Below are 12,822 nucleotides of genomic sequence, written 5' to 3'. Positions count from 1 at the left end.
CCCCTTTGTACACTATCCCCACACAAGCTGCCCCTCTTTATATATATATATATATATATATATATATATATATATATATATATACACACACACACACACACACAGTACAGACCAAAAGTTTGGACACACCTTCTCATTCATAGAGTTTTCTATATTTTCATGACTCTGAAAATTGTAGATTCACAGTGAAGGCATCAAAACTATAAATTAACACATGTGGAATGAAATACTTAACAAAAAAGTGTGAAACAAATGAAAATATGTCTTATATTCTAGGTTCTTCAAAGTAGCCACCTTTTGCTTTGATTACTGCTTTGCACACTCTTGGCATTCTCTTGATAAGCTTCAAGAGGTAGTCACCGGAAATGGTTTTCACTTCACATGTGTGCCCTGTAAGGTTTAATAAGAGGGATTTCTTGCCTTATAAATGGGGTTGGGACCATCAGTTGTGTTGTGCAGAAGTCTGGTGGATACACAGCTGATAGTCCTACTGAATAGACTGTTAGAATTTGTATTATGGCAAGAAAAAAGCAGCTAAGTAAAGAAAAACGAGTGGCCATCATTTCGTTAAGAAATGAAGGTCAGTCAGTCCGAAAAATTGGGAAAACTTTGAAAGTGTCCTCAAATGCAGTGGCAAAAACCATCAAATGCTACAAAGAAACTGGCTCACATGAGAACCGCCCCAGGAAAGGAAGACCAAGAGTCACCTCTGCTGCGGAGGATAAGTTTATCCGAGTCACCAGCCTCAGAAATCACAGGTTAACAGCTGCTCAGATTAGAGACCAGGTCAATGCCACACAGAGTTCTAGCAGCAGACAAATCTCTAGAACAACTGTTAAGAGGAGACTTTGTGCCGTAGGTCTTCATGGTAAAATAGCTGCTAGGAAACCACTGCTAAGGACAGGCAACAAGCAGAAGAGACTTGTTTGTGCTAAAGAACACAAGGAATGGACATTAGACCAGTGGAAATCTGTGCTTTGTTCTGATGAGTCCAAATTTGAGATCTTTGGACCACCGTGTCTTAGTGCGACGCAGAACAGGTGAACGGATGGACTCTACATGCCTGGTTCCCACCGTGAAGCATGGAGGAGGAGGTGTGATGGTGTGGGGGTGCTTTGCTGGTGACACTGTTGGGGATTTATTCAAAATTGATGGCATACTGAACCAGCATGGCTACCACAGCATCTTGCAGCGGCATGCTATTCCATCCGGTTTGCGTTTAGTTGGACCATTATTTATTATTTATTTTTCAACAGAACAATGACCCCAAACACACCTCCAGGCTGTGTAAGGGATATTTGACTAAGAAGGAGAGTGATGGGGTGCTGCGCCAAATGACCTTGCCTCCACAGTCACCAGACCTGAACCCAATTAAGATGGTTTGGGGTGAGCTGGACCGCAGAGTGAAGGCAAAAGGGACAACAAGTGCTAAGCATCTCTAGGAACTCCTTCAAGACTGTTGGAAGACCATTTCCGGTGACTACCTCTTGAAGCCCATCAAGAGACTGCCCAGAGTGTGCAAAGCAGTAATGAAAGGAAAAGTTGTTTCACACTTTTTTGTTAAGTATTTCATTCCACATGTGTTAATTCATAGTTTTGATGCCTTCAATGTGAATCTACAATTTTCAGAGTCATGAAAATAAACAAAACTCTTTGAATGAGAAGGTGTGTCCAAACTTTTGGTTTGTACTGCATATATATATATATATATATATATATATATATATGTATATATATATCCTTACACACACTGCTCATCTGTATATTGCCCCCCACACAATACCCCTCTGTATACTATGCCCCACACACATTGCCTCTCTGTATAATATCCTCCTGGTATCTATGTCCAAATCCTGGTATATATGTCTGCATACTGGGCCCTTCCTGGTATGTATGTTCCCATCCTGCTTTATTGTCAAAAAAATTCCTAGCATAAATGTCCTCCTCAAGGTATATATGTCCCCATCCAGGGACCCTCCTGGTATAGATGTCCCCATCCCGGTTTATTTGTCCTTATCCCGGTATATATGTCCCATCCTGGGCACCTCCTGATATGTATATCCCACTCCTTGGCATATTCTGGTATATATGTCCCCATCCTTGGATTCTGTCCCCTTCCTGGTATATATGTCCTACTCCTGGTATATATGTTCTTATCCTGGTTTATTTGTCCCCTTCCTAGCATATATATCCTCATCCTGGGCCCCTCCTGGTGTATACTGTATATATCCCCTCCTGGGCCCATTCTTGTATATATATCCCCATCTTGGTTTTTGTCCCCTTCCCAGCATATATATCCCCATCCTGGGCCCCTACTGATGTGTATATATATATATATATATATATATATATATATATATATATATATATATATATCCCACTCCTGTGAACATTCTGGTGTATATGTCCCCATCCTGGTTTTTGTCTCCTTACTGGTATATATCCTTCTTGTATATATTTCTCATTCCTGGGCCTCTCCTCGTCTATTTAGCAGTGGGCGCCCCCACCACCCGGGACTGCAGTCATCGGGTGCCCCCACCATCCGAGGCTGCAGTCAGCTGGCACACCCACTACCTGGGGCTGCAGTCAGCTGGTGCACCCACTACCCGGGGTTTGCTGTCAGCAGGCACACCCACCACCCAGGGCTGCAGTCAGCGGGCGCACCCACCACCTGGGGCTGCAGTCAGTGGGTGCTCCCCAGCACCCGGGGCTGGAGCTAGCAGCCCCCCACCACATGGGGCTGCAGTCAGCAGGCGCACCCATTACCCGGGGCTGCTGTCAGCAGGTACACACACCACCCGGAGCTGCAGTCAGCAGGCACACCCATCACCTGGGGCTGCAGTCAGTGGGTGCCCCTCAGCACCCGGGGCTGGAGTTAGCGGGCACCCCCACCTGTTGTACAGCTTCTAGATTCCCAGGTGCAGAACAAAGTTCACAGAGCAGATTACATGGGATAACAAACTCTTTACTCCTTAGAGAACATGAGGTAATGATAAGCACAGTCATACAGCATTGCATCAGGAAGTGAAACCAAAACCAGGAAGAAAAACAAAAGACTTTTTACGATACAGTGAGTAAGGAAACTTTACACAACATTGCCATCTACTGTTAGAACATCATAAACTCCTCCTTCACACATACAAAGAAGTCCTTGTCTGTTGCATATACCAACACCACAACCCTGGGCTACACTCATTGGGTGTCCCCACCACCTGGGGCTTGAGCCAACGGCCCCCACCACCCAGGGCTGGAGTCAGCGGGTGCCCCCACTACCCGGGGCTGCACTCAGCGGGTGCCCCCCAAGCACCCAGGGCTGGAGCCAGAGGCTCCCCACCACCCGGGGCTGGAGCCAGCGGCCCCCACCAACCGGTGCTGGAGTTAACGGGACCCTCCCACCCCCGGCGATCTTCAACTCATAGAGCGCCTACCTCTCCCTGCCGGATGCCGGTCCTCGCCAGCTCTGCATTACCCACAGCACTGTCATGAGGTGCAGAGTGATGACCTCATCACTCTGGGCCACAGGATGACACGCAGTCTCCCTGCTCTGCTCCACTCACAGCGCCTCCCACCTCATGGATAATTTGCATGTGATGCCCTAGAAGGGCTTTGCACGCACCATAGTCATGTGCAGTAGTGGTTGAAGCAACACCGCTGGGCCCCTCTGCTGTGGCTGTGACTGGGGCTCGGTGAAGATGGTGGGCCCGGCTGGCCAGGGGCTACATAAAGCTAAATAATTATCCTGGGCTCGGCCGGGCCCCCCTCTCTTCCCCGGGCCCGGTACACCAGTCACAGTAGTAAAGCCCTGATGGTGGCCCTGAGTGGCGCTAATTGTGGTCTGCTCATACTGATCAAGTGACTCCCAGGCTCCGTGACCACTGAGATCCGGTAATGTCACATCAACTTCCAGTTGACCTGACATTATCAAGTCTGGCCCTAGTCTCCGTGAGTGACTGGGCTGTGGGTGGTGTTTCACTGCTCGCCACAGCCCAGCATCTCAGCGCAGCAAGCAGGAGCGATGCTGGGCTATGATGAACCTGGAGCTGGCCCCGGTGATGTCACGTCAACTGGAAGTTGATGTGACATCACTGGATCTCCGAGGTCACAGAGCCCGGAGGTCACGTGATGGGGATGTGCAGTCCGCAATAGCTCCGCTCTGAGGCAGAATTGGCTGAACAGGGTATTTAGAAAAAAACTTCCCTATCAGTTTTACACAGATGTGGCCACTATTGCAGAATAGTGAACAACCCCTTAGAAACAGGCATACTGGAAAGAAGTGAGAAGGCAGTAGAGAATGTTACAGGACAGTCCAAAGGATCTGCTCATAAACTTGGAAGACTAAACTAAACACCTAATTTCACGAATATCTTCCACTCTGTATGGAATTGTTACATCCTAGTTGGCCTCCAAATCCCAGTACCTTCTATTCTTCATTACATATTAGGTTGTACCCAGTCTTATCATTTGCTTCCTTGCCTTCCTGGGCCTTACTCTGAAATCCTGCACAGCTGGGTGTATCTGGCAGAGATGGGCAGACCCGGATTGTAAAAGTCCAGACCCGTGTTGTTTCAAAGTTTCAAAGGGATTCCGCGTGTTTTGATCTGGATTCAGCATTTGAGAAGTTAAAAAAATAAAGGGAAAATAAGAATGAAGTGAGCGTTTTATACTTACTGAGGTTCCATCGTAGCTGTACACTGCTCCTGCAGCCTCCGTTCATCATTGCTCATCCATATGCACTCAGCACTGCTTTCCACACCCACTGGCCAGCCTGGCCTCTGTGATTGGTTGCAGTAAGACGTGCCCCCAGCCTGTGTGACTGCGTGTGACTGTAATCAGTCATTGCGGCTCATTCATTCTCTCTGTGGAGCGCACACCTGGCGGTCATGCTCTATAGCCGCTTGCTGTAACAGAGATGTAGCAGAGCTGGCATCACCGTGGGACCTCGTGTCTGCAGTGTGTTTAGGGGGGTAATAAAGTGGTGAAAGAGGGTGGGTTTTTGTATTTTATTCCAAATCATGGATTTTTTCGGTGTTTGTGTTTATTTACTTTCACTTACAGATTAGTGATGGGGGTGTCTCAAAGACGCCTGCCATCACTAACATAGGGCTTAGTGACAGCTGTGGGCTGTTATTAACCCCTACACCAATTGCCACCAAACCAGGGCAATCGAAAAGAGCTGGCTAAAGCATCAGGCTTGTGACATCTAATAGATGCGACAATTCCCGGGCGGCTCCAGGTTGCTATTTTTAGGCTGGGGGCAGCCAATAACTGTGGACCTCCCCAGTTTGAGAATACCAACCCCCAGCTGTCGGGCTTCATCTTGGCTGGCTATCAAGATTGGGGGAACCGCACACTGTTTCTGTTAATTATTTATTTAAATAATTAAAAAAAGCTGCTTGTAGTTCCTCTTATTTTGATACACAGCTAAGATAAGCGCATGGCTGGGGGCTGCTGCCTGTAGGCATATGCTTTATCTGTGCTGGTATCATAATATGGGGGGACCCTATGCCATTTTTTTTTATTTATTTATTTTTACTGTACGGGTAGAGGCACACTGATGTATGACTCGCATGAGTGCACTCGGCTCCATTTAAAACAGTGCTGCAGCTCACATCTGCAAATTGTTCCTCAGCCCTAATCGGACAGAGGAAAAAAATCGCAGCATGCAGCGATTGTGGCAGGTGTTACCCTTAGGTGTGACTCGCGCGAGTATTAAGTTGCATCACCCAGCCGGCCACTCTCCAGACACGAGCGTGCAGCTGCATAGAAATACATTTAGATGCACGCTCCTGTCCAGAGAGCGGCAGGCCGTGCTGGGTAATGTGACTCTATACTTGCGTGATTCACAATAGAGTGTAATACCGGCCTGTCTGCAAGTCTCCTATCACTCGCACCCATAAAAGTCTATGGGTGTGAGAGACACATCGGACTGCACTCGGATGTTATTAAGGGCAGAGCGATATATACGCACAGGCTGACAATGGAGGAGATGGGGGGATTAGTTCCTTCCTCTCCTCCAGTAGAGCCTTGGCTGGGGATGATTAACATACTGCATCCGATAGTCTCGCATCGGTTGCCATACACCAGTGTGACCCCGACCTATCATATAGACGAGCATATCGCCTGTAAATGAAAGCAGGCGCCCCTGCTCCCTATACCTTTTACCAACATTTTTAATCTCCGGTTTCTGATCCCCATAGACTTATACAGGGACTGGATTCCGGACTGGAACCGAGTTTTTAATAAAAGGTAACAGGGTCCCGCCGGTCCCGATTTTCTTTGAGTCTGCCCAGCTCTAGTTTCTGGGAATCAAAGCAATCCTCCTCTTTGAGGGGTTAGCAGACATACAGTTAGGTCCAGAAATATTTGGACAGTGACTGAAACTTTGTTATTTGGACTCTTCATGCCAAGATTTTAAAAACTGAAATGCAATTGAAGTGTAGACTTTCAGTTTAATTAAAAGGGATGAACAAAAATATTCTGTGAAACATTTAGGAATTGAACCCATTTTTTGACAAAGTGTCCTCATTTCTGGGGCTCATAAGTAATTAGACAAAGTAACTTTGAACATTTTATTTACGTTATTTATAATACTTTGTAGAGAATCGTTTGAGGTCCTGAAATCTGGAAGCCATGAATATCACCAAAAGCTGGTGTTTCCTCCTTTGTGATGTTTTGCTGTCCTTTACTACAGCTGACTTCAGTAGTTGCTTGTTTGTGGTCTTTCTGCCTTAATTTTTGTCTTAAAGCGCACCAATTACCAGGATTTTCGTGTATAACCTAAAGCCAGTGCTATACTGGCACTATCAGGCTGAGTCTATACATATCTTTAGTTGTCAGCTAGGATGTATAGGTTTTGAAACACAAGCAAGTAAAGTTTGTAAAATGAACAGCTTTTTGATTGACAGCAGCTGATAGCTGGGGAGGGATTTGATATCCAGGAATCTCTAGTATGCACCCAGAACTGCTCATAGTTTGGGTGCATATTGCACCTCATAGGTGCCCTTTAAAGGGCAATTCAATAGCTTATAACATATACAAAACATTAATGTAATACCCAACTTTGGACATTACCAAACAACTCATGAAAACATGAAAAGAAAACAAATGAGATCAAATGTCCAAAAGTATATTTTTTTATTATTATAATAAATAGAAAAAGGAGTACAGTACAACAGACACAATAGAAATAGTGGTGGAAAAAGGCTGCAAGCCTGCCATATATGTATCTAAAACTTATCACCAAAAAAATATGCAACGATAATAGCACAAGGAATAAATGTCAACCACACAATATAAAATTCAATTAGATAGCAGCATACAGACGGGGAGAACAATATATCTTTCACTATAATGTCAACGCACACATAACACACACATAAGCAGTATGGATATAAATAGATCATGAAACTATCCATTAAGTATGGAGATCCAGCAATTAGCCATAAAAATATATGTTATAATGAAGCAATAGCAATTGCTGGAAAAGAGGCAAAAAAGAAGTAAAAGAAAGCCTCAAAACGAGGACAAATAGTCACCTGAATTGGGAGTGAGAGTAGGTAGGGAAGCAGCCGGCAGCCCGACAGCCGTTTCGATAAAGGACTCATGGTAGTTGTGAGGACATAGGGATATATTCTGAGCTATAAGCCATATTCCTATGTCCGCCATCTTGTCAGGGTTGTGTATGACTAGGTCTTCAGGTCTAAAGAGGCTTCAATCAGTATGCTAATGAACGTGAGGAAATTGTCTGTGGAGCAGAAGGCAATCTCCTATGATATGGAAATTAGCTGATCTGTTAAGGTACTGTCACACATAACGAGATCGCTAGCGAGATCGCAGCTGAGTCACCGTTTTGGTGACGCAGTAGCGATCCCGTTAGCGATCTCGTTATGTGTGACACTTACCAGCGATCAGGCCCCTGCTGTGAGATCTCTAGTCGTTGCTGAATGGTCCAGGTCATTTTCTTCAAAGGCGACGTCCTGCTGGGCAGGACACATCGCTGTGTTAGACACTGTGTGACAGAGTCCCAGTGACTGCTGAGATCGTTATACAGGTCGCTACTGCGACCTGTATTGTTCCTGCATCGCTGGTAAGATCTATCAGGTCGCATCGTTTTTGGGATCGCTGGTAAGTCGTTGTGTGTGACTGGGCCTTTAGACCTGGAAAACAATAAAAGGGAAGGAAGACCCCCCTAGGTGACATTGTGGATGAAGTTCCTAACTAATTAACAGGCTCCTGTACGCCCGAGACAGCCAGGCACCGGGAATAAATGTATAATATCTCGTGAGCCGTGCTTCCTATAAATATGTCAGGCAGAAATATGGCATCAAGGCAGGCTGATGATTCCAGCACCTATTTTATATAGGTTTGGGACATTTGGAGGTATCCCAAACTTGATATTGGCCAGTGGGGGACCAGCAACCTACCCATGTGTCCTATCATTGTGAAAGTAATTTCATAACTGTAAAAATGAGAGCATTGGCGTCCGCCTATGACGTTCCCAGGCAAAGTTATGGCCAATAATCACTTTGGGATATTATTTTAGACTCGAGCCAGAGGTGGAGCAGTACACCCCTGCGAGGCTACTAAGGTAGGAGGGGACATGGATTGTAGCCAGTTTGATAAACCCAGTTCAGACATTTTTAGGTGTTCTTTGCTCGGGGGTCAAGTGTGCTGCACACCTGTGAGAAATTCCCTGGAAACCTGGTCTACGGCACCCCCCTGTGGCCAGACGCACAAGGTAACTGCTTGAACTGTATGCCTGTTTGTAATCCATAACTTACTTGTAAATGTACTCTGACCTATATGTATATTTTGTAAATTCCGTATTGTATATATTGTAGTTTCTAGTGTGGCTTAGGCCGATTAAAATATATAATTAATCTTGGGCTGTTCTGTTATCTCGATCCTGAACTCCACGTCTGTGTGCTCGGTGCAATAGTTACCGTAATCGGTTGGTGGCAGCGGGTTTATGCTAAGGATCATTGTGGGGCGACCAGTGAGATTTGGGGAAGTTTATATATATTCCGTCCGCTGAGGTCGGGGGAATATATACCTTACTGTCACCGGAAACCCTTCAATCATCGGCATAGTAGAATAGCGGCCTCCTGGCTTATTGTCGGGCAATTCCATAATTGGCCTGACTATAAGAGGGGCGCTAGAGAGCGCGTCATGTGCTCTGTCTGACGGCAGGGTGGTGGAAAGGGGGGCTGTAGCTTCCGCTTCCTACCCCCCTGTTCGTGACAGTAGTGCTCCCCTTTTCTTCTCTAGACAATCACACTGCCAGCTGTTTCAAATAATCTGAAGGCGGCTTCATCAGAGAAAATCACTTAGAGTCGTATTCCCATCTTCAAGATCCTATCTTAATATGTAGTAGGTAAATCTTCAATACTGGAGAGGAGAAGGGGTTAAAGCCGCGATGTCGCCAAAAAGGATATAAAAACTTTTTGATTTATTAATAAATATTTTATTCCATAGTTCTATGCGTTTCAAGGTTCAAGATCTCTTTTATAGGACCAAAAAAAAGGAGAAAAATTTGGTCCTGAAGAAGAGGTCTTGAACCTTGAAAAAATAGTCACAACACGCTTAAATGATTTGCGTGAGTTTAATTTCCAAAATGGTACCACTTTTTGGTGATTTCTGCTGTTCTGGAAGATTAGGGTCTCTGCAAATGGTGCCCACATATTACTCCAATAAACTCTGCCCCTAAAAAATCAAATGCCAATCTGTATCTTCTGAGCCCTGCCATATGCCCAATTAGAGCTGTATGACCATGTCACCCTAGGGGGTGTGGACCCACTGTGCCACATGACTGACTCACCTTGGAGGGGCATAACTGAGTGACTACCTCATCTTCATTAGAGCCTCTGATGGTGAGGCCAGGCTTGTGCAGGAAGGAAGCCACCAGGTGCCACTCCAGGGGAGCTGCAGGGATGGACTCAGGTGCAGACACGATGGCTGGACCAGACTAGGAGGCTGGTGCAGACTGGACGGCTGGTACTGAATGGTTGGCTGGTTTAGACAGGTATGTCAGATACAGCAGGTTCTGGCAGGTATACCACGTACTGGCAAATACAGCAGGTACGGTAGGCTCTGGCAGGTACAGGAGGTACTCACAGGTAGAGCATTTATGGCATATTCTGCAGGTACGGCAGGTTCTGGCAGGTACAGTAGGTACCGCAGGTACATCAGGTGCGGCAGATTCTGGCAGGTGCAACAGGTACTGGCAGTTATGGTTGGCACTAGGAGACAGGTATAGTTTAGCAGGCCCAGGTAATGGACACAGGATACAGTGAACGGGAGCTGACGAGTAGCAGCGTGTCTCTGGCAGTAAGATTACATTGCTCAGACACCTCCCACAGCTGAGAGGCACTTCCAGGTTAGAGTTGGCCTCAAGCGAGCTCACAGGAAAGCTGTGCAGTGTGTGTAGGTCCCAGAAGCTGGAGGCAGAAGTCACAACAGAGTGGCCAGGAAGGTGAGTGCGCCGGCATCCCTCCTGAGAGGTGGAAGCGGGACAGTGCGGGGACATCGGCTCCGGCATTATAGACCACATATAGGGTGAGGCTGTACTTTGGAGAAAGAGTGTAATAATTTAAAGTAGGCATTCTGTCTTTACAGCCATGGCTAAGATGAAACATTTTGATCTCAATCTACTTATTAGTGTAATATATGTGTAACGCCCCGGCAGTGGTCAAACCGCTCGGATCCGGATGTCACTCCTTGTGGCTCGAGGGTCTCCGGACGCGGGGGCTAAGGGTCACACCCGAATGAAGAAAGGGGGTATTTACAGGGGAGATATAGTTTGTGACGCCATCCGTGGTGTACGGTAATTGGGAGTACTGCCGCTGCCGTTGGGAGTACCCGGGGTGATGGAGTGAGGCAGCAAGATGACATTACCCTTCACAGGTAGGAAAGGCCCCGGGACTCTGGATGCTGGTGTGGGGTGCAGGGGGAGCGCAGGCTCGCTGGTTGCAGGTGTTAATCAGGTACTCACTCAGAAGGAAAGCAGACGCTGACGACGGGTAAACCAAGTCTCTGACTGCCACTGCCTCTTGAGGGGAGCTCATCTGGGTCCCGTCCCCTGCAGCACTGCCTGGTGGTCCGTGACCTGCCTCCTGGCACAGTATTTTTAGAGTGTCCTTTGTGGCCCGTTAGCTTGGAGCTTTCTGGGTCCCGCTCCCGCTAAGTGAGGGAGCCTGCTCTCAGGAGCTCACGCTTGGGATTTCAGTGGGCCGCTTGTTTGGAAATCCCTATCCCCCTCGTTGCGCTAGTGCCCCGATCTCTGGGCTTCGTGGGAACAGTCCATAGAGATCCTGTTCTCCGCAGGTTAATTGCCGGGTTGCCTGAAGCTTCTCCCCATTTAGGGTCCGTGTACCCAGTCGTGCCTTCGGTCCCAGATTGGTGATTAGGCTCAGGCTGCTGACCGTCCTCCAAGACAGGTCCCAGGCACCTAGCCTCAATCCCCTGCGACCGGGGGGGGGGCGACTCCTCTAGGTCCAGACCACCGTCTGCGACCTAGTTTACTTCTCCCCTGGGAGCTACAACTCCCAGCTTCCTCAGAGCTCCTCACAGCTCGAGGGCTACCACTGAACTCTGGGGAGCTGCTACTCCCAGCTCCTCACTCACTGGGAGCTACATCTATTCTGCCTGTCAGCTCTGCTCTGTACTTCCTCCCTCGCTGACTTCTTCCCACCCACCTCCCTGGCTGAACCCTAGGTGGACTGCCCTATTCCAGCTTAAGCAGCCCACTGGTGTGCCTGACAGGGTGTGGTGCAAGGTGTAACTAGGATTTGTGAATGCTGCTGGAAGCAGTACTGCAGGTTAGGTTCCCAGAACCATTAGGGGGTTGAATCCTGCACGGGGAGAGAAAGATTGTGCAGAACCCTGTGACAACCTGTCAAGTCCAGGGCGTCACATATGTAATTTTTCATTTTCTCACATCCCAATGGTAAAGAAATTGGTGATACACTTATGGGATAAAAACATTCATTATACTCCCTAGATGAATTTCTTGAGGGTTGTAATTTCCAAAATGGCTTCAGTTGCGGCAATTTCTCCTTTTCTGGAACCTCATGGGCTCTGAAAGTGGCGACTACAAATTACTACTGCAAATTAGCTATCCAAATCCAGATAGTAAATCTTTCTGTGGCGCCCTGGACTAGCCAGGTCGTCACAGGTAAGACACACACACCCCCACCCCCACTAGACAGCAACATTAGCCAAACATAAAATCCTTGTTGCCTCCCTCCAGGGTCTGATGTCCACACTAGGTGGGGCAGAGCCAAGCGGTTGGCCCCGCCCACCGAGGAGTTCACAGGCCTGGAGGCGGGAAAGAGCAGTCAGAGTAGTTTTGAAGAACAGTGGAGGAGGTTGAAGTGAGAGGAGTAAAGTGGAGAGTGTCTGGGTTTGTGGCCCAGGCACTGACAACAAGGTTGGCAGACGGTGATGGCCGTCTGCAGGAGTGGTGAATCAACGCGGAACCGTAGGACCGGGGTCGGGAGGTGGCCTGCCGGTACCGACCGGGGAGCGAAGTGAAGCCAGCACACACAAGCAGGGCCATCGGACCCCGACCAGGCTTGGAGTCGCCGTCAACAGTCAAATCCGAGTGTGACAGGAACCCCAGGGGTTTCCTAACAGCCAAAGACCCGTTAGAAGGCAACCGTCCGCACCGTGAGGGTATACACCTACCGCCTAAGGCTAGAGACCCAAGGGCCAGCGCCTGCGGGCAAACGGGCTCCTCCGGCATCCATACACCGGGGAGCGGACTACTGTTGGGGACCCATCGTAGTCAAAACAGTACACAAAGGTGCAGGGAAAGACAGCCGC

General features: G+C 47.8%; 1 protein-coding gene across 3 annotated transcripts in view; it reads left to right on the top strand.

The window, feature by feature from the left end:
- IDO2 (indoleamine 2,3-dioxygenase 2) overlaps positions 1-12,822 on the top strand; it is a 125,537-nt gene that overhangs the window by 6,152 nt on the left and 106,563 nt on the right. Inside the window, exon 1 of one of the 3 annotated variants that reach the window (XM_075342949.1) lies at positions 10,386-10,471. The exons of 1 other annotated variant lie outside the window; for it this stretch is intronic. The gene's annotated coding sequence lies outside the window, so the exon portion shown is untranslated. Of the gene's footprint in view, positions 1-10,385; positions 10,555-12,822 lie in introns of those variants that run through there. One more of the 3 variants, XM_075342950.1, reaches the window with a different exon arrangement.

The sequence above is a fragment of the Anomaloglossus baeobatrachus genome, chromosome 4 (genome assembly GCF_048569485.1).
Source record: "Anomaloglossus baeobatrachus isolate aAnoBae1 chromosome 4, aAnoBae1.hap1, whole genome shotgun sequence".
Taxonomy (NCBI): Eukaryota; Metazoa; Chordata; class Amphibia; order Anura; family Aromobatidae; genus Anomaloglossus; species Anomaloglossus baeobatrachus.
This window is presented reverse-complemented; position numbering and strand designations above follow the sequence as displayed.